Source organism: Rhyacophila brunnea, unplaced genomic scaffold (assembly GCF_057557595.1).
Source record: "Rhyacophila brunnea isolate RB1 unplaced genomic scaffold, BYU_Rbru_1.0 scaffold_12, whole genome shotgun sequence".
Taxonomy (NCBI): Eukaryota; Metazoa; Arthropoda; class Insecta; order Trichoptera; family Rhyacophilidae; genus Rhyacophila; species Rhyacophila brunnea.
The window spans coordinates 41270186-41293032 of record NW_028232774.1 but is presented as its reverse complement, the minus strand read 5'-3'; the positions used below and the strand labels follow the sequence as shown (position 1 = coordinate 41293032).

The 22847-nt window shown below is 33.8% G+C and overlaps 1 protein-coding gene across 1 annotated transcript in view; it reads left to right on the top strand.

The window, feature by feature from the left end:
* Positions 1 to 22847, top strand: part of LOC147078188 (uncharacterized) — a 1208676-nt gene that overhangs the window by 851278 nt on the left and 334551 nt on the right. The window contains exon 5 of the mRNA XM_085961301.1: positions 7453 to 7514. The gene's annotated coding sequence lies outside the window, so the exon portion shown is untranslated. The remainder of the gene's footprint in view (positions 1 to 7452; positions 7515 to 22847) is intronic.

Below are 22847 nucleotides of genomic sequence, written 5' to 3'. Positions count from 1 at the left end.
TGGATGAAGGCCTCTCCAAGCTAATTCCAGTTCTCTCGGTTATGTGCATTGCGTTGCCACGTACTTCCGCAGTACTACATTTCATCGATCCAGCGACCTCTGGGTTTACCTTGCGGACATTTTGTACCTCTTGGATACCACTAGATGAGTAAATTTGACCAACGATTGTCCCTTTTTCGAGCTATGTGTCCGGCCCATTTCCATTTGAGGTTTTTTGCGAACTCTATTACATCGCAAACCCTTGTCTGTCTTCTTATCCACTCATTCTTCTTTTTGTCCTTTCGCGTTATGCCCAACCTCTCCATACCACGTTGTGTTACTCTAAATTTCTTGATCTCTCATTTACTTAGGGTCCATATTTCACACGCATATGTGATCACGGGAAGCACATACTGGTTGAACACTTTGCGCTTTAGGCACAGTGGAAGGTCACTTTTGAAGACATTATTCAGGCGGCCAAAAGCACTCCAGCCTAGCTTTACTCTGCGAACAATTTCATCAAATATACATCCATCTATAGACACTTGTTGTCCCAGATAGATGTAGCTTTTCACCTGTTCGAGCTGAGTGCCATTGATGAGGATTTCTTTTTGGCCCGCAAAGCAGTTGAACACGACTTTCGTCTTTGTTACATTTATTACAGGAAGCACACAATAACACAACATGAACAATTTGCATTTTAGGCACAGTGGGAGGTCACAAATATATATTAAACTATATTTTTTTTATTCAACAAATAATTCACAAGATTCACAAATAATTATGTTTGTTAAATACTTATCTAAACAAATATATTACTTACATATTATTATATTTTGTATGTGGTGAAAAGTAGTTATAAAGTGAATACTGAATCTCTTGATTATACCCCTTGGTCTCATCTGGCAAAAAATGATTCAGAATAGTAAGATAAGCCTCTCTCGACTAGAGGAAGTTGTTACAGCCATAACCGAATTACGAATCACTGGAACGGATAACAATTCTAGAAACAGTCTGCCGTCCGGGAAGTGCATCGCATACATTGCAACGTGCCCTGAATGCCACTCCTATGCCCTCTTTCCCGCCTCGGGCTCCATCAAATGCATTCGCGAATGCAGAAAGAACTGGGTATAGATCGACTCAGAGATAACGCCACGGGCTCAGTCTGACTGGTATAAATATATCTGTGAAGTAAACGAGATGTGAACAGGGGTGGATTCGATTGTTTGGCTCTATTTATCTTTTTCGATTGTCGATGTTATATATAACAGTTGTTGGTATTTTTATAGTATTAGTAGCAATTTCATTTGCCTCAATTAAGAAAAATACCCTTTAGGTAAAGGCTGCTAAGTGTGAACGCTTTTTACGCTAGTTGTAGTTTGACAAAGCATAAAATTTAAACGAATGACTTTTTTTTTAAATTTTCTTTTTTTTGCATTGCAAGTTGCATGTTGAAAAAAAACTTTACGCCCACGGTGGCCGCGCGGCATAAGCGTTGGACTACAAAGCCGTGGGTCCCAGGTTCGAATCCTGGGTCTGGCAAGTACAAAAATTGTTTTTTCAATTTGTGTGTGTCAGGGTATGGACCTAATAGGTTGAGCAAGTGGCTGACATCCATTTCTCGTAAAAAAACAAAATCTGTCAATACAAACCTCCACTCTGTGGAGGCCCATATGATCCTATCAGGATCGGACATGGTCGAAAAAAAAAAAAAAAAAAATATATAAAAATTGTGAATTATTTTGTGTGTAGAGTGTAGCTGTAGAGCGTTCACACTTACCATTTTTTTTTTTTTTAAATAAGGCATATAAATCTAGATGACAGGTGAACAAATCGAATAAAAATCGCATTGCTGTTAAATATTTATTAATCACATTACACGTGCCATATCATATATTATGTTTTCCGAAAATAATGGGGCACATTTTACAAAGAATTAAAAATATTTATTGAGAGGTTTAGTGGACGTTTTTGCTAATTAAATGACTTCATTAATTATTCATTTTGGAAATATCGCTTTGACATACGCGAGATATATGTCCCTTGGTAGTAGCGAAAAAAATATGGGATTAGGTAAGAAGGTACCAACTTACTTTATACAGGGACTTTAAGTAATATGTCTGTTATTTTCCTAGACTACTATTAGATGCCAACGTATAGTAGATAATATATTTTCATTCATCCTTGAATGGCTCTCTGCCTAGTTTTGTATAAATAGTATTTCAACTGATAGTATGGATGTGAAAAATAAACTTTAAATTCAAGAGGTTTAAAAACTAAAGCCCTTATGCATAGTCTCACTTATGTAAATAATGGACAAATGCGGCTTGTATTACTTAGAAAGGGAAGCGTCTTTTTGTGATAAATAGAATATTATTATCACTTTCACCTTTTTTCGATTTAAAATAGCATTTGTATGCCGGGTTAGTTACGTAAGTACTATGTAGACTGTAGAGGGTCATATGCAAGCTGATGCATGTTAGGCGTAACGTCCAGGGATCAAAAAAAAAATGTCTAAGCATAATATGACATAATATTTACAGTGATCCAATACATTTAAGTGAAGTTTGGCAAGCTACATTGTGTGAAAATCATCGTTTAACAAATTACCTTGTCCTGTCATAACCTAAGATAATCAAATTATGTTAAAATAGATAAAGATAAACCATGACGGGACCTATGCGATATTCGTGTTCAATGGAACTTTCATCTGAATCGTTAATAATTAAAGAATTGCTTTGATAGATACCCCTAACATTAAAATACGTCTACAATAATAATTGTTTATTTACTCTTTACTCTTGTCATTTTCATCATTTTATTCATCTTAGCTGGATAGCCTAACAACCTATAGCCTTTTTAGAGAGGTTGTCAATATCGTTAAAGTAGAGATTTTTATAAAATTTCTCCTGTTTTTCATTTCAGATAATATCTTGGGAAATTCCCAAATTGAAGGGTAGAAACTTTTAAAAGTCTATAGGCTCTAAGTCCCAAAAATGTGAAACTGAGATATAACACAAAACATGAATACGGTACAGAAGTAGGTACATCAGTATAATTTAATTTTACATAATTCTAAAGATAAAATAATTACAAGATAAAAAGAACTTTTTATATACTTACAACGTTTTTAAATTTTCTGTTGAATCATATAAACTTGACTTGACTAGCTTAAACGATCAAAAAAAATTGTACGTGATAGAAATAATACTGACAAGTCATTTTGACATTTCATATTGATTTCCATAGTAGCGCACGTATATATTAATAATTTAGTTGCTAGGATCCCAGAGCCCTAGCAACCAATAATGGTGTCGAAATAACTTTTCATACAAAGCAGAATTAGCTGAAAATGAATTCAATTATACCTAAAAATGGTAAAAGTATTAAAAAATGCATTGGCATCGTGTTCTGATATATTCTAAAAGTTTCAACTGTCTAGCAAGATTTGTACCGGACAAAGACCAACCGGACAAATAAGAATAGGAGCTAAGAAAAACGTTGTAATAAACAACGGAAGAATAAAGTATTTAAACATGGACAATATTTAAAGGTCTATGTAGAGGGGTATGTAGGGAGCATAGCCCATATTTAAATGTATTTGTGTGACAAAAAATTTTAGAGTTAGGAACTTAGACCCTTCAGAATATCATTAGGCTTGGCAAATAGATTGTATTTAAGTAAAAAAAACTTGTTAGGTACCTATAGGTATAATTTTTTGGCACTTAGACTATATTATATACTTTCAACCCTTCAATTGTATTAGCTGATACCGTGATTATTATTGTTAATTCACTATTTATCAGCTTTATTGAGCAATATTTAAATTTACTCTTTTTATATCGTACAGTGTAGTTAGTTATTTATGATTGACGATTGTTCAATGCGATCGGCTTGAACCTGCGAGTCTTCAAGTCTCTTCGTGTAATCTACCCATAACACCGCGTTCACCGCTAATTAAGCAAATCCCACGGTTTAGTTAGATAATATATTATTTAACTAGTAATTCTGTCGTAATTCCTCGACCGCACCCCTATCCCTCTTTGGTTCAAGTAGATGCCATTCGAGCCGCGACGAGTTGCGTCAGGCAATATCACGCCATTTTTATAACAACATTTTTATTTATACTCCTGTTTGCTTTACCTGCGGAAAAGATGAGTGCCTCGATAAAACATGACGCCGCACTGCTGTTTATGCAAAGCTCCAGACATCTTAATAATATCATATTATAATATGCTTTGAGTCTTTTCATATTCTATGAATATATTTATTTTTCTTTAATTAAACAGTTCTTTTTCTTTTATTAAAAAAGATATAAACATATAACATTCTTTGGTACAAGTCGATTATGGGGAAGCCAGGCAGGAACCGCGCTAATTGTCATAGTCGATTTTGGCAAAATTCATGAATTTCATTAATGAAAACCTAACCTAACCCAACCTAACAAATAATCCAGTATGTCTGCTATTTTCAAAATGTGTTTGCCGCTGGCTTCCCCATAACTGACTTGTACACATTCTTTATAGTACATATATAATTTGAAAATACTTCAAATACAATATATAACCACTAGAAATAATCTTTTTCTATTAGCGCCCATGTCCGCTAACCTCTAAGCTATGTCTGTCCTATCTAATTGCGACTAAGTTAATTCTGCTAAGTTCTTATCATCGCCATCTTGGAAAAATAGTCTACGATATCGTTTTTCAAAACTGTAATAATAATTTTCATATTATTTATTAAAATAAATAATACATGATTTGGTCGTCAACCAACTGCTTTATCTACGTCACGCGAGGTCTATGTTAATGGAAAACCATGTCACTCTTGACCTCTTATATCTATCTAGCAACAGCTCTTCCTCCCCCTCTCAGATTTTTCACCTGACCAAATACCACTCCGTCATTTTTTAGGTTTTTATCCTTCATTGGAGGTATTTAAAAAAAAATCAAAGAGAATTAGGTGCAGGCAAACTGATGAGTGTCCTATGTGAAATCTTGTTCAATAAAATTTTCTGTACGAGTATGAGAAATAAAGAAAGAATTTTAATGAAATATGTAAAGTAGGTATTTACTCACTTAACTGATTGTTTTTTATAATAATATCGTTATAAGATAAGTATGTTTACCAATTAATCGGTTCGTCGTAGTTCAAAATCATTTTTTTTAATAATGTCAATAATGTCGGGGAATTAGAAAATTATGTCTCACAATACTGAATGAGTTAGTAAATTAAGTTTTTGTTTATTAAACAGAGATTGAAATAACCGTGAAACTTTCATTTTATACCCAGTGGCTTACAGTGACGAAGGGTGGAGGTAGGCTGTTAAGATCCGACATTATGGATTGGTATAGGCATGGTTTAATTACGACATAGTGTCGAATTTATGTCGAATCTTAACACACTACCTTTACCCCACGCCGCTGGTGGCTTATATTATTTCCTGTGACAGTAACGCTTGGATTGAGAGGTCAACTATAAATACCTATTACGAAGACGACCTTAAAAAAGCTTTTCTCCAGAACTGATTTGACCCCGGTAATGATGAAATAAATACCATTTAAATGAAGGGATTAAATAAATATAAAATGCATTCGCAGGTGACGATTTCTTTCCGAACTGACATATTATACGATTGTGTGCAAATCATAGAGACGCTGTGCTATTTTGCATTGGATTCGCTTCTATGGGACGATTTTGTATGGAAATGGGACGCGTTTGGGAGAGGCTGGTTTGTTTGCACAGTTATTCCATATTGAGAGATTAAAGTTTGAGATTAGCATGTGCAATGGTCTAGGATTGAAGGCGGTAGACGTACTCAATTCGTATGTAGAAAAGCGGAATATAGTTTGAGCTTTTCATCAAAGCTTTCAATAAATTATATATCAAAAATACTTAATTTTACTTAATTTCTTAGTCAACGATTATTACTGAGGTTACTAGACGTATAGTTATGTCAAAAAGTTTTTACTTAGGTATTTATTGTCGCCGTCTTCAGCCCATTATATTGTGGTGTATCTATAAGGTAGATAAACGAGATACTGATATCACTTGGAAGCAATTAGAAAACGACAAAGATTCTTGGAGGTACTGCATGGTGTATATAAGCTCCATCTGAGAAATGAACACTCTATTTAACTTTAATTTAGGTATTTAACTTCATTCATTCTCTATTTATTGGTGTTTTAGTATTTTAATATGGGCGATGCATTGTTTTCAATAATTAATAATTACATATACATAACTTAAAATACCTCAAATGCCCACTAGAAAAAAAAAAATTTGAAAAAAATACGATGCTCCACGGGATTTGAGCCGGTAATTTTTTTTTAGCAATGTCAAGTAGACGTTATAACTAAAATATTTGACGAGAGCCGGGCGTCTGTTAGTAATTTAGGTAATTAATATCCCTTGTTTTAACACACAAAAACCGATAGTCAATAAAGTGCAATTTGATAAGCATTTCATGTATGACCTACTAGTCTAAATTGTCGTAATTAGATATGAGGCTCGTAGCCAATGTTCCCTGTAAGGTGTGCGCGTGTTCGCGCACACACCTACCAAAATGTATCCGCACACATGTTTTCGTCCCCCGCATAGTCCTCACACAAAAATATTGTAAAAGAAAGTTTTCTTTGCCAGATTTTAATTTTGCTCGAATGCACGAAATCTTCACATGCACAATTCTTCGATTCATTTCTCGGAAGGTCAAGTGCGACTAATTCGAGCACGCAAGTGAAATATTACGTCGACCGGGATCACTATATCTGGTCTGTTCTATCGCGTGAATAAGTAGCATAATTGGGTAATGCACAGTTGGCGCGATACCAATGGTTATAGGGGTTTAAATCACGTCGAGCATCGTATTTTTTCAAATATGATTTTTTCTAGTGGGTATATATATGAGGTGTTTTCAAGTTATGTAGATATGTTTAATATGTGGAATGTTACATTCTTAAAACCTTGTGAATTATTCGTTAAATAAAAGAAATGGTTTATAGAAAAATAATAATTACTTTTGGTGTATATACTTATTTATTTACTTTAAAATATTATAATAATTTTATCTTGAGTCCTTGATTACAAAAGCGTAAGCATTGTTCCGATGCATCAGTCGACATGTTATGTTAATGTATATGTATATTTTCATTAAAATAGATTTTTTTAGTTTGTGTATGAGTCAGCGTATGGGCCTAATAGGTTGAGCAAGTGGCTGACATTCATTTCTCGTAAAAACAAAGTCTGTTAATATAAATCTCACCTCTGTGGAGGCTCATAAATGATCTTATTAGGGTCGGACATGGTCGATATATAACATTTACATAAAATCTATTAAAATAAATACAATTATTCACACCCGCGCCTCAACGTCAAATTGTTATTCATCTTGCAACAGCCACATCCCTTGTAATGCAATCCTTAGTAGGTACAATGCAACATTGTTGTAACTTTATCTCTCTATTTTTGTTTCAGACTCAAACCATTCATAATACAAGGCGAGGAGCTTTCGGAATTTACACAATCAAAAGCTTTTGGTAAGCCCCTGCATTTTGTAACAATTAATCTTGGTCTGATTTGTATCGTATTTCTCTGAGAGAAGAGACTACAATAAATGAACATACTGACTTCTCTACGTCTATTTATATAAATGTAAGTACCTATACAATTTTGTATAATTAGAGGATTGTAAATTTTATATAATATTTTCATTTAAATATTTCAAATAATATATTACCTACTAGCACAATTTATTTAGACGCAATAATCTGTAATTATTTATTCTATATCGCTCATAATAATTATTGTAATCTTATGTATGAGAGACAGGGTTATTTTCCATTAGTCAGAGAATATAACGTACAGAGAAATGAATAATATAAACTGGCAACTAACTAACTGTATTTAAAACAAAACAAGAATTTGTCAAAGAATTTATTTACATTTAAACAGAAACCTTCCAACTACGTATTTTACAATTATTTACAATTTAGAATAGGTACCTACAGTACAAGGTCACGTGGGATACGGTTTTACACGACAGAATAAAAAACATCTTGGCGATTTCACGTGATTACATTGTTGTTACCAGTGGCGAAGACTCCATAATAGGCGATTATTTAAATCAAATCAAATCAAATTTATTTATTTTACATATAATGAACATAGCAAATTATAAATTCAAAGCGTTCACGACATGACATAAAATAAGTGTTAATAATTTTTAAAAATGAAAATACAGAGAATAAGTAATAAAATAAGAAAATAAATAAAATAAGTAACAAAATAAAAGTAGATGGAAGCACACAGAATGAAATTTGATAGACCCTATCTTAAAAACTTATAAAACAACGTCCACCTAAATTCACCCTCAAGTAAGTGGAATATATCAATATCCGAAGCGATTTCATTAAACATGGTTACTGCCCTCCCAATTGGCATCACTAATGGCAGGTTAGTTCTGCACCGTGGGAGAACAAACAACGGATGCCCTCGATTCCTAAGGTAATTATCAGAGACACACAAGCCAACACCACCAAGAATGGCAGAGTTCATATTTACGCCGTTTAGTTCATATTTAAATTTAAAGCCTACCTTCTTAAGAAAAATATTTTTTAATTACATATTGACATATTTATATACTTAATCACTTCATTATTTTATGTTCTATAAAAATATTTTTTTTCCCAACGAGAGATGTCGTATATGTAGGAATGTATTACAGTATTACACAGTTTACAAAACAATCTGCAAAGGTGTTAAAAAATATACCGCAGCGCGCCATCTATCTTGACGTAAATAAATTTCCGATTATGTGTGAAATAATTCTGAATTTTTTTCGTATGAACTTAACGTCTCGTAACCTCAGCAAGTCTGTTGATTTGTATGAAACAAGATAAGCTCCTATCGCAGAGCCTAAAACATTCGCGCATAATATTGTTGTCACTTTTGCGCACTTTTTCCAAAATCATTAATAATTAGATAATTAAAAAAATAATTTCAATGGCGTTTAATCGAATATTAATAAATAAGAAGTACTTATATATTGTTTTTAAAAATAAAAATACATTTTATCTAATGATTTTTTATGGGTATGAATGTTTTGAAAAATACGTAATTCAAACACATCGCTCATTTTTATGTCGTCAATGAGTTTTTGAAGTTTCATCGAATTAGTGCGTCGTTGTCATTTATTAGTGTGTACCTATTCATTAGCAGTAAATATCGTACTATTCTAGTGTACCTGACAAGTGTGCTCTTTTTATCAGATCTCCACAGCCTACCTCGTTCCAAAAGTCACCCTTCGCCAGTCGCCACTGGTTGTTACCTACTACTTTCTTAAAGGTTAAGAACAGGTCCTGCTTGGTAGAGAGCTGTTACTTGTGGTGTTCTAATTTCGCCTTCTTAGTTTTTTTTATATAAAAAATGGTTAAAATTGCTGCCTACCGATTCTAAGAAATCTATTCCCAATACTTACTATACTATCACGTGAAAAATATAACATTTTAAAATCTAGATGCATTTCGGCAAATTATCCCAATCATAACAACAAGTCTTAGATCTATGAACTTTACCGATGTAGGTAATAATACTTATTGTAATAAAGTACGGAGCCCTACGAACGGTCTGCGTGTATGACAGGGCAGTGGTTACTTTATTATTGTTTGTAATCGTAATAGATTTTTGGATTACCGCCGTTCTTCCTCATTCTTTCCTCGATGTTTCGGACTTTTTATAGAGGCCATTCTCAAGAGATGCAACAAGCCCGAAACGACGAGGAAAGATATAAATCTGTTACGATGTATAAATAAATGCTTGTATTTGTAGTGTTCGATGTGTGGGTTATCACTTTAGGAGTCGTCGATGTGTCGTAGGTTATGGTGTTGAGGATGATGATGATGATGAAGTAGTCGAAGATGTTTGCAGGAGCGAATTTTATTAGGCGTAGCGGTTGGTACGATAGTATGTTACAGCAGTTACGTTACAATACTAAACTTATGATAGGTACGGATCCGAGGTCCGCATCTCGGTACAATCAGATGTTGGGCGAAGCGATATAGAGACTGCGATGGTAACAGACTGGAAACGTATCTTCGAGTGACATTTTGATAAATCAGAATTCGTAATTTATACAGTCGAAAGTAATACCTACTTCATTCCCCATAGTGGAGTAGTAGGAGGGGTCAATGTATAAATTTGTGGATGCGGGTTATAAATCCGGCATTTAGCAAAAAAAACACTTATAATTTTTTCAATGTTTTCTCAATTCAGAATAAGTTGAGCGAATGGTAAATACGTAAATTATTTTTTTATTACATTCACTATAATATGTGCTTATCCATATTCTTTGCTTAGGAGCGAAAATGGCCATTAACGTTCATTCCTCAAACCATATGGTACCAGCTTCGTACCAGCTTCGTACCAGCTTCGTACCAGCCTTCTTCATTTATGGATATATTATATGTGCGTCATGTCTGCGCGATACGATATCTTTCTCTTTGAGATGGAAACCTTTAAACTGAGACGTCATGCAAGGGCTTTTTGAGTAAAAAAAATTTAGAAATTTAATTAAAATTAAAATTAAAATTAAAATTAAAATAATTTAAAAAAAGATTTAAATAAAAATATTATAAATATTAGATATTAAATTAAACCATCGTTCATTATATAATTGAATTTTTAAATTGAAAATAGTCTTAATTTAACTTTGAAGCCGACTTACTCAACCTTCTTACTTTATATTCTATGTAATTGAATCATAATATTAATGCTTAGCTCGTCAAGAATAATTACTTTTCTTATGTTTTTTTCTATCGCGAAATATTCCATATCGTTAATAAAAACATAAAAGTAGTGGGTAGCTTTTCAATGATTTGTTTTAAAAGCATAGAACGATTTTTCCTTTCGTTTTATACTAGCTTTTATATTTTCATCGCCTCCTAATAATGATATGATTTAAACAGTATTAAAAAATCCATAACTCATAACGTCTGGTGAAAATTCACAATTCCAAATTTAAACTTAAAGTTTTATAATTTTCTAATAACACTCATGTTGCTTTGTAAGTACACTATTCAGACTTACAACGTTAAGAGAAATATGACGCACTTAAAGTGTTCATGTGTATGTTTAAAGTAGTATAACAGTTGGTGTTGTAAGCTTATTTGTCTTGTTTTCAGAGAATAAATTACTTTAAAACTGTTCACTTTTATGAAATACTCTACTGTATTGTTACTTGTACGTATTTGATATAAAACTACGACTTAACTCAAAGAAGATGATCAAAAACACAACTTGGGAGTTTTTTTTTAACGAGTTTTCTGTAAAATTGAGATCGAAATTATTTGCCTTTATGACAGTTTAATAAGTGGCAAAAACACCATTTTTATTTAAGATGTTTTGAACATAACACAACACACTGTGTTGACCAGGCGGTTTGGCGTGTGGGTTCCCGTAATCACATGTATCATGTTTCAACGCGCCAGAATTTGCTTTACACCCTTCTCTATTAGCCTCAGCAGGGATTCCTAACCTTTTCTACCTTACAGCATACCTACATTGTATATTATAAAAAAAATGTGGCACCACCATTATATTGTGGAGGAAAAAATAACAATAATGACAGTTATAACCATGTACCTATCCACAGAACTTCCAGGAAGCAACGTTTCAATAAATATTATTAAGCTATTTATACTGTTTTCGTCTATATAATATTCCACCACGTAATCGCCAATTCAATCTTAATCTGAATACCCCTCCCTGTCCGAGGCACCTAGCGGAGAGAATACGAAGCTTGCAATTTGAGATATTTTTCATAATTTTAATTTTGAAGTGTTTTAATTACTTAATAAATACGTAACTAAAAACATTTAAACTTAAATATATTTTTTTTAATATCAAAAATAAATTTATACTTAATTAAAAAAAAACGTTACAAAATGTGAATTCATCCAAGGACCCCATCTTATTATTACATATTATTTCATTGTCTTGTTTATTATTTATATTTAGTTTATGTTTTCTGAAAGAATTCTTTTAACGTTTTTTATATTTGTTTATTTAAAGTATAATATGAAACCCTTTCTATGGAATCAAATCGGGCAACAATATTGTGCCCATACACAAAATTATATTTGATATAAATTATACATACATTTTTATTTTTAATACAAATCGATTTATATAAAAAAAAAACATTAAGACTATGAATAAGTAAAAAATATTTTCTATACATCTGAAAACTTATTAAACTAAATTTTAATAATAAACATGATAACAAAATAATATAATTATATTCCAAATACTTTTTTTTAATGATTATACCGAGGCTTTGACTGCGACTCGCTGTCATATTATCTCCTCTTCTCTTCTAGAAGAGGATCCGCCAATCAGGTCGTCTCCTCACTCCAATTCTATTAGTAAGAACCTAACCTAACCTAACCGATTTTTTTTAAACAGTACATGTTCAAACACGCGGGATAACATTATTTTACTCCCTACTTCAATTATAGTTTGTCAATTAATGACTACGGTCGTATGTTGTAGCTTAACCACTGGGGAATGCCAAAAGAATTGGCGTATTTCAAAAAAACACTACCTTATTCTTAGGTCAATAATTATTATAAAGCAATCATTATTCTTAGGATGTTTATCAGACTTGAATGTTCAAAGACATGGCTTATAATTAGTATTTTAGAATTATCTTCAAATGTGTTAATCTTGCCCATTTTTTAAATAATAAAATGCCTAATTCTTGTCAAATTTGGGATCACAGAGATTATCAATATAATTTTTTATCGTAAATATTTCACTATAATAATGTCGATATTAATTATACTGATGGTTTTATAAATGCGTTAAAGAATTAATAAATGTAAAAAATCTTAACACCACTGCACATTTATGTACTGCAATATGACTATATTCTAAAACATTAGAGCGAGAGGTTTAAAAGAATATTATTTTATGTAATAAAAATACTTTATGCAGTCATCAAATGTTTAAAATAAATATAACGGATAATAAGGCTTCAAAATTATATAAATAGATTATCTACAACGTTTAACGTTTGTCCAGGATCATGCTTTGAAAATAGAACAAAAGCTCCATTTTGACCTACGCTGAGCATATCTCCCCTTAAGTTCATTTCTCTTCAAAGGTAATACTAAGTATGTACAAAACAATACTAAGATAGGATCCTTTCACGAATTCACATTTTTTGATTTTAAATAAAAGTATTTTTATATACTTATTTAGGTATTAATTAAAACATATACAATATACCTAAATTATCAAAAATCAATATCAAATTGCAAGCTTCATATTTTTCCACTCGTTGCCTGTGGTAGGTTGAGCATTCACCTTAAAACGTTATAAACTAATTCAAACTAATAATACCATTTAAATTCAGAGTGTTCTTATTAATAGTCATTAATTTAACAAGTGGGTGTATTTACAAAAGCTTTCATTTGTGGCTAACTAATTAATTTCTGACTGTAAGTTATTCCTTTATTAGCTAATTTTAAAGTAACTATGTCTGGAAAGTGGGAACGCGACGAGTAAACAAAACACTTGGATGATCACGTAAAAGATAAATTATTATAAATGTCGAACGAATTGGTTTTATCAAAAACAGTCTCTTGTAATTGTAAATAATTGTAAGTAAATTCTACAATTAATTTCAACAAACTTTCATCCAAGATAATAATAATATTATATTAGAATATAAATTCTCAGCCATTATAGTCGAATCCTCTTGACGAAATCACAACAGGTTACCATTTATACCCGAAATATATTTCTATTGTTTCTCCCAATCTATTCTTAGTGTATTAATTTACTAGGTATAAACCTCCTACGACTTCATGAACACCGGATACTCTACAATACTCTACATATCATAATATATATATTATAAAATATATATTATAAAATAGTATTATTTAGATACCTATAATCTATTGTATGATCTCATATATTTATTAATCAAATCTGTGCTGAACAATAATTATTCGGTACTATCACCTATAATGGAAACATCCATAGCCGGCAGCGTTGCCAACTGCCAGGTGTAGCCTGTGGCTTAATACCATTGGGCCCACTCCGCCACATCCAGTGGCTTGGTTTTTCGGCGTCGCCCCTTAAACCTGTCTCCCATGTTTTCTAATATTGGTACTACTGATCTAATTAGTTTTTTAATATTCGTTTTCCAGATTGAAATTTATAAACTTTCACTACTTTCCGAGGTATAAAAAGGCAAATATTCCACTATTTCGCCACTTGCGCAGTTCCGGTAAATTATAAAATAGTTGATAGTCTGACATAACTAGCATAGAAATTGTCTGAAACATGCTCCAGTCAGACGAGATAGGATTATTTTCTTTTGCATGACTATCTTGATCTGTTCATATCATTGTATTGAAGCCCTTTTACCGAGTTTCCTTTCCTCAGCACTTCCATCCAAGATTAGTCTCTCAACGCTGCCTTTTTCCTGCTAACTCCACAGAAATTCATATTTTCGTAATATATTATGTATTTTATAAATCAATTCTATTCACCAAATTGCGGTGGCGTAATCCTTACTTCCCGCCTCCGTCAAATCTCAGTATTGTGATTGTGTGTGACCGGCAGTCACGGGTCATTATAGACCGTGGTGCAAATAACATTTAGTTAGCTCAATAAACAGGCAGCAAGCGGATGTGAGCAAGTTGTTAAATTTTACGGTCGTTTCTTACCTACAGCGTGACTCAAAAAGAGTTACTCCAACACCGCCGTCGCGCGTGAGTCAGCTCAATGCTACGATAGGGTGCGTGTTACCGCACCGCGTAAAATACAGACTGATTCAGAAGTAGTTCGTGGATCCCGGCCGAGTCAGCTTGATATAGTATGACCGTCGATACCGGCTCTCATAGTTCATATAACCAATCATCATTTTTCATCAACCACATTATCATCCATCAAACAGTGTACCGTCAAGTGTCGCGCACCGGGTAACCCAAACAAACAATAGGTACCGCGCGAGTGATAGTGCAACCAGACCAAGGAGCCATTATAAATCATCATCAAGGTCTGGCGTTTTGTTTAATCGCCTCACCCCTAGATCCGGAATCCACATTCATCCTTAAAATTACAGTCCACTTGCTAAAAGCGCCAACAATAATATATAATAATAACTTATAGGTAGAGGAAGGACAATATATTCTTTTGGCATTACGTCCGCGAAGAAATCACTTTGGAACGGTGTTTGTGTCATTTGAAAATAACCATATCAACACCTAAAAATTAGTCACCTGCATTGCCAAAAGAGGAATCTGACAATATTCTATTAAATATTTAATATTATGTATTACGTAAAATGTTAAAGTGTAACGAGGAAAGAAAATATCTACGGTATGCTCTTTCTATTTTGTAGGCCAATAGTTCACCTTTTCCGATCAATCTCGCGATCACGTTTTCTTATATCGTAGTGAATTTGTTCGATTGCCGATCGAGTGGCATGCTCTCCTGGTTGTAAGATTTGAAAAATGTTATAACATGTTTTCTCAATATATTTTTCTTCAAAGCCAGTGGGTAGGTTGTATTCAGTGAATATATATATATATATATATAATATTATAATAGTTAAGTCATTAAATCAATTAATTATGGAATCATTAAGGCACATAGTAGATTTTTTTATACTGTTTACTGTTATTAAATTTAATCAAGTATTATAAATTAAATAAGAACCATTAGTTTTGTAATAATCGTGTTTTTAGATTGTGATACGCCATATTAGAATTACGGGTAGCCGAGGCTAAAACTTAACAACATAATAATAATATTATCAATACTATCAACCAAGGGTACTTGATGGAATTTGAACTTAAATCCATTAGCATTAGAATATAACTGAGCTCGTAAATTCTTCTTCTTCTTCCACCCTGTCACGTCCCAACATTGGGGCATAGGGCAAGCACAAGTTGGCACCACTTCCCTCGGTCCATCGCCAACTCCTGCGCCTCCCGCCATGTCAGACCTGCAGCATGTAGGTCGCTTTTGTAGCATCGCTGCAGGGTGAGGGAGGGCCGGCCACGGCGACGGAACCCTTGAGGCTGTGCCATCCGGCATCCGGAATACGTGTCCCAGCCACGTAAATCGTCTCTTGGTGATAACATCAAGCTTGTAAATACCCACACCTTATATACAGCATCCGAGAACATAATATTATGTCCCAAAGTGTCCATAAAGCGTGTCAGTATTTACGCTCTCTTTGTGGGGTCATTAACTTTTAATTGTCACTGTTGTCACCTTGTGGCACAGCCAAAAGGGTTCCGTCGCCGTGGCTGGCTCTACCTCACCCTACAGCGGTGCTGCATGTCTGACATGGCGGGAGGCACATGAGTTGGCGATGGACCGAGGGAAGTGGCGCGAACTTGTGCTTATCCTATGCCCCAATGGTGGGTCGTGACAGGTTGAAAGAAGAAGAAGAAGTTTAGACATAACCGTGAATCCGTGTTGTCAATAAATTAATAACGATACATTTCAATGAATATTCTCAGGCAGCTCTTGTAGTCCATGAACCATACCTACTATTTTAGTGAGACCACGCCGGCAAAAGTTTAAATACAAAATTCATATTCCAATTGATTTACGTTTTGTACTATTTCCATTTGAGCTATTTTTTGTGACTGGGATTTCACCTTTCGGCATCTTCGTGCACTGTCCGCACTCACCAATGGTAAATGCACATATAGTTGTCAGTGGCCATCACGCCTTTCGATATAGTATCGTTAATGGCATAGATAAGTGTAAGATAGTCTATAGTTGGACCTAGTAAACGGACTTACCGTCATGTCTTCGCCATCCATCTTTATGGGATCATCAGAGTATCTCCACTTCCTCACATTGTCCTTAATTCGGGTTACTCCGACTCGTATGCAGTTTACCGTCCTCCAAATTGCCTGCAATTCGTATATACACGCATATAGAATGTATGTGCTTAGAATCATACCACCTCATAATGTATCAATATAATCCAATAAAGAATAATCAATTATTTTTTTATTATATTGCAAATATTATATACAATTATTTATTATACACCCACGATGGCCACGTGGCTTAAGCGTCGTGGATCCCTGGTTCGTATCCTGGGTCTGCCAAGTACAAAAATATTGTTTTTCAATTTGTTATGAGTCAGAGTATGGACCTAATAGCTTGAGCAAGTGGCTGACATCCATTTATCGTAAAAATAATATCTGTTAATACAATCTGTGGACACCCATATGATCGTATTAGGATCAGACATAGTCAAGATACAGTATTACAATATCGTTATTTTTCAAGTATGAGTATTACATAAATATCTAGTATATTTTTACAAATAATGTACGTCTAACTCAGCGACCATAGATAACGTATCACATTCCATGAAACACAAAAAATACACATATCTCTGTACGTCGAATAACCGATTTTATGTAGCGTAAACCTTCTAAGTTCTTATTCTCTCCATAATAATAGAGTTCCATCGACTGAAGCCCATTCAATGAACAACGTATTACCGATATATTTCACCCATGACTAACCAAGTCGGAGTTTTTTTTCGCGCGCAAACAAATACACCCCGCGAAAAATACTAAATATTCAGCATCTTCCATTCGTTGTATCCAGCTAACCGAATTTATGGCGCATAAGCCTCTTGTTTTAAATAAGTGCACACGTATCCGGAATACATATTGTGTGCCCGGAATATAATACTTAGAGGAACAAAGCTCTGAGCGTAGCTTTCTTCGCGGCCGGCTGAGGAAAATGGATGACCCAGAAAGCTTTCGGCGCGTTGTTTTCCGGTAGAACTAACGCCGTAACTAGGAGGTTGATAACCATTATAAATAAACACAATAGTAATAAGTGCTAGAATACATTTTATTTCACGTATTCGTACACACAATTCACACATGTATTAATAAAGACTGATTCTTTTGCAGTAAGTTAAAGTTTCCGAAGTAATGTGTACGTATATAGAATTTATCATTTGCTTTATATTTTCCCTGTCAAATGTTTACTGTAAATAGATGTATTTAATAAAATCTTATTACAAATACGTCTTTCTAAAACGATAAGATAGTTAGTTCGAACCTTTTTAAGATTGATATCAAGTCAAATAATGCTGCGTTTAATGCTACTGAATTTCTACTAGAATTGTTTAATTGATTGAAGTATACATATCTTTATTTTTTTAAATCATTCTTTTAATTAAAAAAACTGATAACATATTATTTTACGGTTAATCTAATTAGTTTATATTTGTTCAAATGATTCATAGTACTTAGTAATATATTTAATTTATTAAACAACAATTTTTCTAGATAATTTACATGTTTGTAACTTGGATTCCTTTTAAATCAAGTATATCAAGTCGTTACCACACCGAATAGGTATTAGGAATTGTACCGGTATCATAATTGACAAATTTCACCGTTCAGAATGCAATGTATGTGGGTTCAAGTCCCATTTCGTATTAAAATATTAACGATTTTTTTCTATTAAGTTTCAAATATGTATTTTTAACATATTGTGTTTTTAATTAATATTGGAATATCTTTCCACCAAGAAATAACAATTAACACCACAACACACGGCCTCCCGGTCGATTCGTGTAGTAGGTATTTGATTTCGGACGGGAACCGTGTTTACTTACTCTTTTCTTTCTTCGATGTTTGGAGCTCTTTGCAGATGAAACGTCGAAGAAAGAAGAAGGAATAACACACTTTGACACTCTAAAGACAAATACAATAGCACCCATCCGCGAAAGTCTCAAACAATACGTTGGAATATTAGTTATTGGCGATAATTTAAGTGAACTGTACTTTTGGTTTTTCGGATGGGTAGGGTGAATCCGGGCACTAATCTTTAGTTGATATTGATTGACAGAATAATTGCACGAAATAGTTAGTAATGTTTTACAGCCTTGCAGAATTCTCCTCAATAGGATTTGTTTATCTTTCATTATCAATTTACTAAAGTCCTAATACTCTTAATTTCATTGACATATGCGCAAATCCAACCAGATCCAACGACCCACACCGACCGTCGTGACCAACGTCTTTACACTATAAGCAACGCAACGATTCGATCGCGTTGATTGGCTTAAAATAAACATAGTGTTGCTATTATTAAAAATATAGGTTGACCGACAACTATTTCTTCGTTAGATTGGTGGCTACACTGAACAGTTTTCCCTCGCAGATTTACGTCAAAACTCAGTTGTCAAACCTAACCTCGCAAGCGGGCTGTAGCTTCGGATATTAGAATCGTGGCAGATGGAAATAGGATTGGTTCCAATTAGCTCACGATCGTTCACGATCCGGGAAAATCATAGATAATAGATTTTGGCAATCGTGGCAGACGATCGGGCCAGACGCAATCTGCCAATGTAATTTGAACATAAGAATTCCTAAAAGGACACTTTATTATAGTCTTACCTATATATCTTGACTACGGACGTCATAACGGTGACCCGGAGAAATACGAACCCCTCCGTACTTTCAGGTATAAATCTAAACCCCTTACTAATAGTCCTTAACACAGCATACAGTGCTATATAATCGTGGCCAATATTATATAATGGTTCTAGTATACTCTATGGTCACCTAAAATCCTCGATAACTAACTCTTTCACATACGGTTATGGGTACTTAGATTCAAGTAATGTTCGTACACATAATACATTAGGTATACCTAGGTTGTGCCGATTATTATTATCGAATCTTATTTATTTCCCCTCGCATTGTACCTCCCCCTCACCTCGACTCGTCACTCCTTCATCTCGCTGGCAAAGTTTCCGTATCCCTGGGGGTTTCCCGCTTTATTCCACCTGCTTATTCAATTTTCTCCGCAATAGAAATGCTAATGTGTAATAGATTTTCCGCGCCGGCGTAACTTTTCCAAAGGCTGTATCAATTGTACGCAGGTATGTGTGTGTATGTGTGTCGACTGGGAAAGTCAAAAGCTCGCTCTTTGCTACGGGAAAACACGTGGCTTTTGAAGTAGAAATCATAAATGTATGTTGTGCATTGGATTAATTTTTATTTAATTTAATTTTGTTTACAATGCAGTGAAATCGATTGAAGATATTCGTACGGTTTTTATTCAAGGTTACATATAGTATATATACGAGAGGTAAACTACGATATATTCATATAGCCAACTTAGTAATTTTTCAACTTTTTTGCAGTTTTGTTATCCGTACGAATTATAGCTCGAAAGCTACTAGATTAATATTGATTAGACGTGTACAGCTTTAAAACTACGTTGTAAAATCTTCTTTTGTTGTTCCAAAAGTGGGGTCACCATACACTCTTTGACGCACACAACCCTTACTGTTACCTTAAAATGAAGGATACTTAGGTACATAAATCTATAACGCTAAGGCGTCGTGCACATTGTTGGTGTATTACACACACTATTGCACGTACATAATGCGTACTTCATTTTCGTAGGACACTCACATATTAAAATCCCTGCATCAAGATGCGGCGTATTGAATATAGCCTATCGGTATTCTATTTATTATCTGTTCTGTGCGTGCAACAATGCTCCGAACTCAGTCGTGTCGAACGAGGAGAATTTTGATATGAGAGCAGCCTTACTGTTACCTTAAAATGAAGGATACTTAGGTACATAAATCTATACTAGGTAGGTACTTAAACGAAATTAGACTGTATCGGTATTTCCCCGTTAGTGTTCGTTTGTTCCGTTATAACTCAAAAATCAATAGACTAGGTAGATTTTTGGCTCCAAAATTGTAGATTTTTTGCCAATTTTTATCAAGATTCTGGTTCTGAAGTTAAAGGATTATACATACTTCCCGAAAATAGAACTAGGTAAAATTGTAAATTGTTTTCGCACAAATGACTTTCGTCCGAATCAAAGCATTACACATTATAATACAACATATGTTGTTATAACTGGGTATGAAATGGTAACCCGGATCAGTTATTAAATTGTGTGTCGATATGACTCGATAATATGTAACCGAATAAACCAAATCATTCGTATTTTGAATATTTAGTTACCAGTCTTCGTGATGTGTCCCGCGAGAGTTATGTTAAATCTGTAAGTATTATTTTATATTCTTCACATCAAATATTAAAAATTACATTCAGAATTAAAAACTATCTTCTGGCAAGAACGAATGGTCCAGAAAATTTGAGCCTAGATTGCAGAATTTAGTTTCAAACCAACAAATGCATAAATAAAATGGTGAAAAAAATTAAATATTATTTATTAGTATATTAATCCCTAAGAGTAGGTAATATTAATGTATATTTAATGAATCGAGTGGCAACACTTTTGTCTCACAGCTAACTTCAATATTTATGTTATGAGAGACGTGTTATTGACTGCGAAAATCCGTCCTAATGTACCATACAGAAATGAAAAGGGATCTAATTATTATCATTTATACCAATCAGCCTATGACAGTCTTACTAGTGTGATTTAGATTTTAATCTTGTTTATTACAGTTTAGGTGATATTTTGAAACAATGCAGACTGCTTCCATTTGCATAATAACATCTTAAATAAAGCAGTAACTTGTAGGCTCATATTATTATGTAGTACCTATTTTATCGTAATGTTACGTAAATCCATCTTATCCATGGGAAATACTGCGTTTTTTATGACGTCTTTAGTGAGTAATCGAACCACGGGAGTATTGTATCTAGACTATGGATTAAAATTCATGATGTGTTTTTTAAACGGCTCAATTACTGTTTAAAGTTCGCAAATGCTCTACCGAATCTACAAAATTGATGGGTTCTCAATTATACTTGTATGTATTACATATATTATAGAATAATGACAAATCTAACCAACAAAAAAACTTGTAATGAATTCATTTTATATATATAAGTGTGTACATAAGTATGCTCCTGTCATGTGTCAGACCGACAGGAGGTGGACGGACGCCATGTTTCAATTTCGTGCGCATTCCTGTACGCATCTCATTTTTTATGGTTTTCTTATTCGGCCGATAAACCACAAACTGCGTTGAGTGCGCTTCAAAACTGTATGAATACGGCTGTAAGACTAAACTCATACAGAGATGGTCATTATGCCGTTAAAATTATATATCGTAATACCTCAATACCGCGATAGTATACCTGTCTTGCACAGTATCGATTGTCACTAAATATTGTAACCGACGACATTGCATTTCCAATCTATGTCAAGACTTTTTTCTATTACTACTTGGGCTAGGTCTGCACTACACTATTTTATTTCGCTTGACATAACGTTTGAGGCAACCGAAGACCTATTTGATCTTTTATTTGCTTTTCGAATGTTCAATTTTATTTTTACGCTTCTCTGAACAAATCTCCCATAGTAATCCCGTGAGACAGACATGTCGTCTGTTTGCAAGACGTGCTATCGATCTTGCCTTATCGATTTTCCCGGCCGGTGAAATATATGTGCAAAAATAGTATAATCATTACCAGGCGTTGTCTACCTGCTTGTAGGGATGATGACAATACTGCCATTCCAAGAAATAAGGCAGTAACTCGCAAAATTTGTGAAATTGAGTTATGAATGCCATCCGTTAGGTGATTGATTTTTTTGTTTCTTTATTAAACACCACAACAGGCAGTGAAGCCCAATAATAGTGGTAAAACTCCCAGGCTTGAGGAATTTACATATTAGATTATGTAAATATATTTTGACCTCACCGGGATCGAACCCAGAACTCCGCGAAGAAAAGCCAGTGCCTTACGCCTTACAAGATAGCCGCTAATGTTGAAAATTCTGTTCACTTTAAAATCAGTATTATCACTAAAATACAGTTAAAATCCTTAGTGAAAAATGGACATCTGCTAAAAGTACCT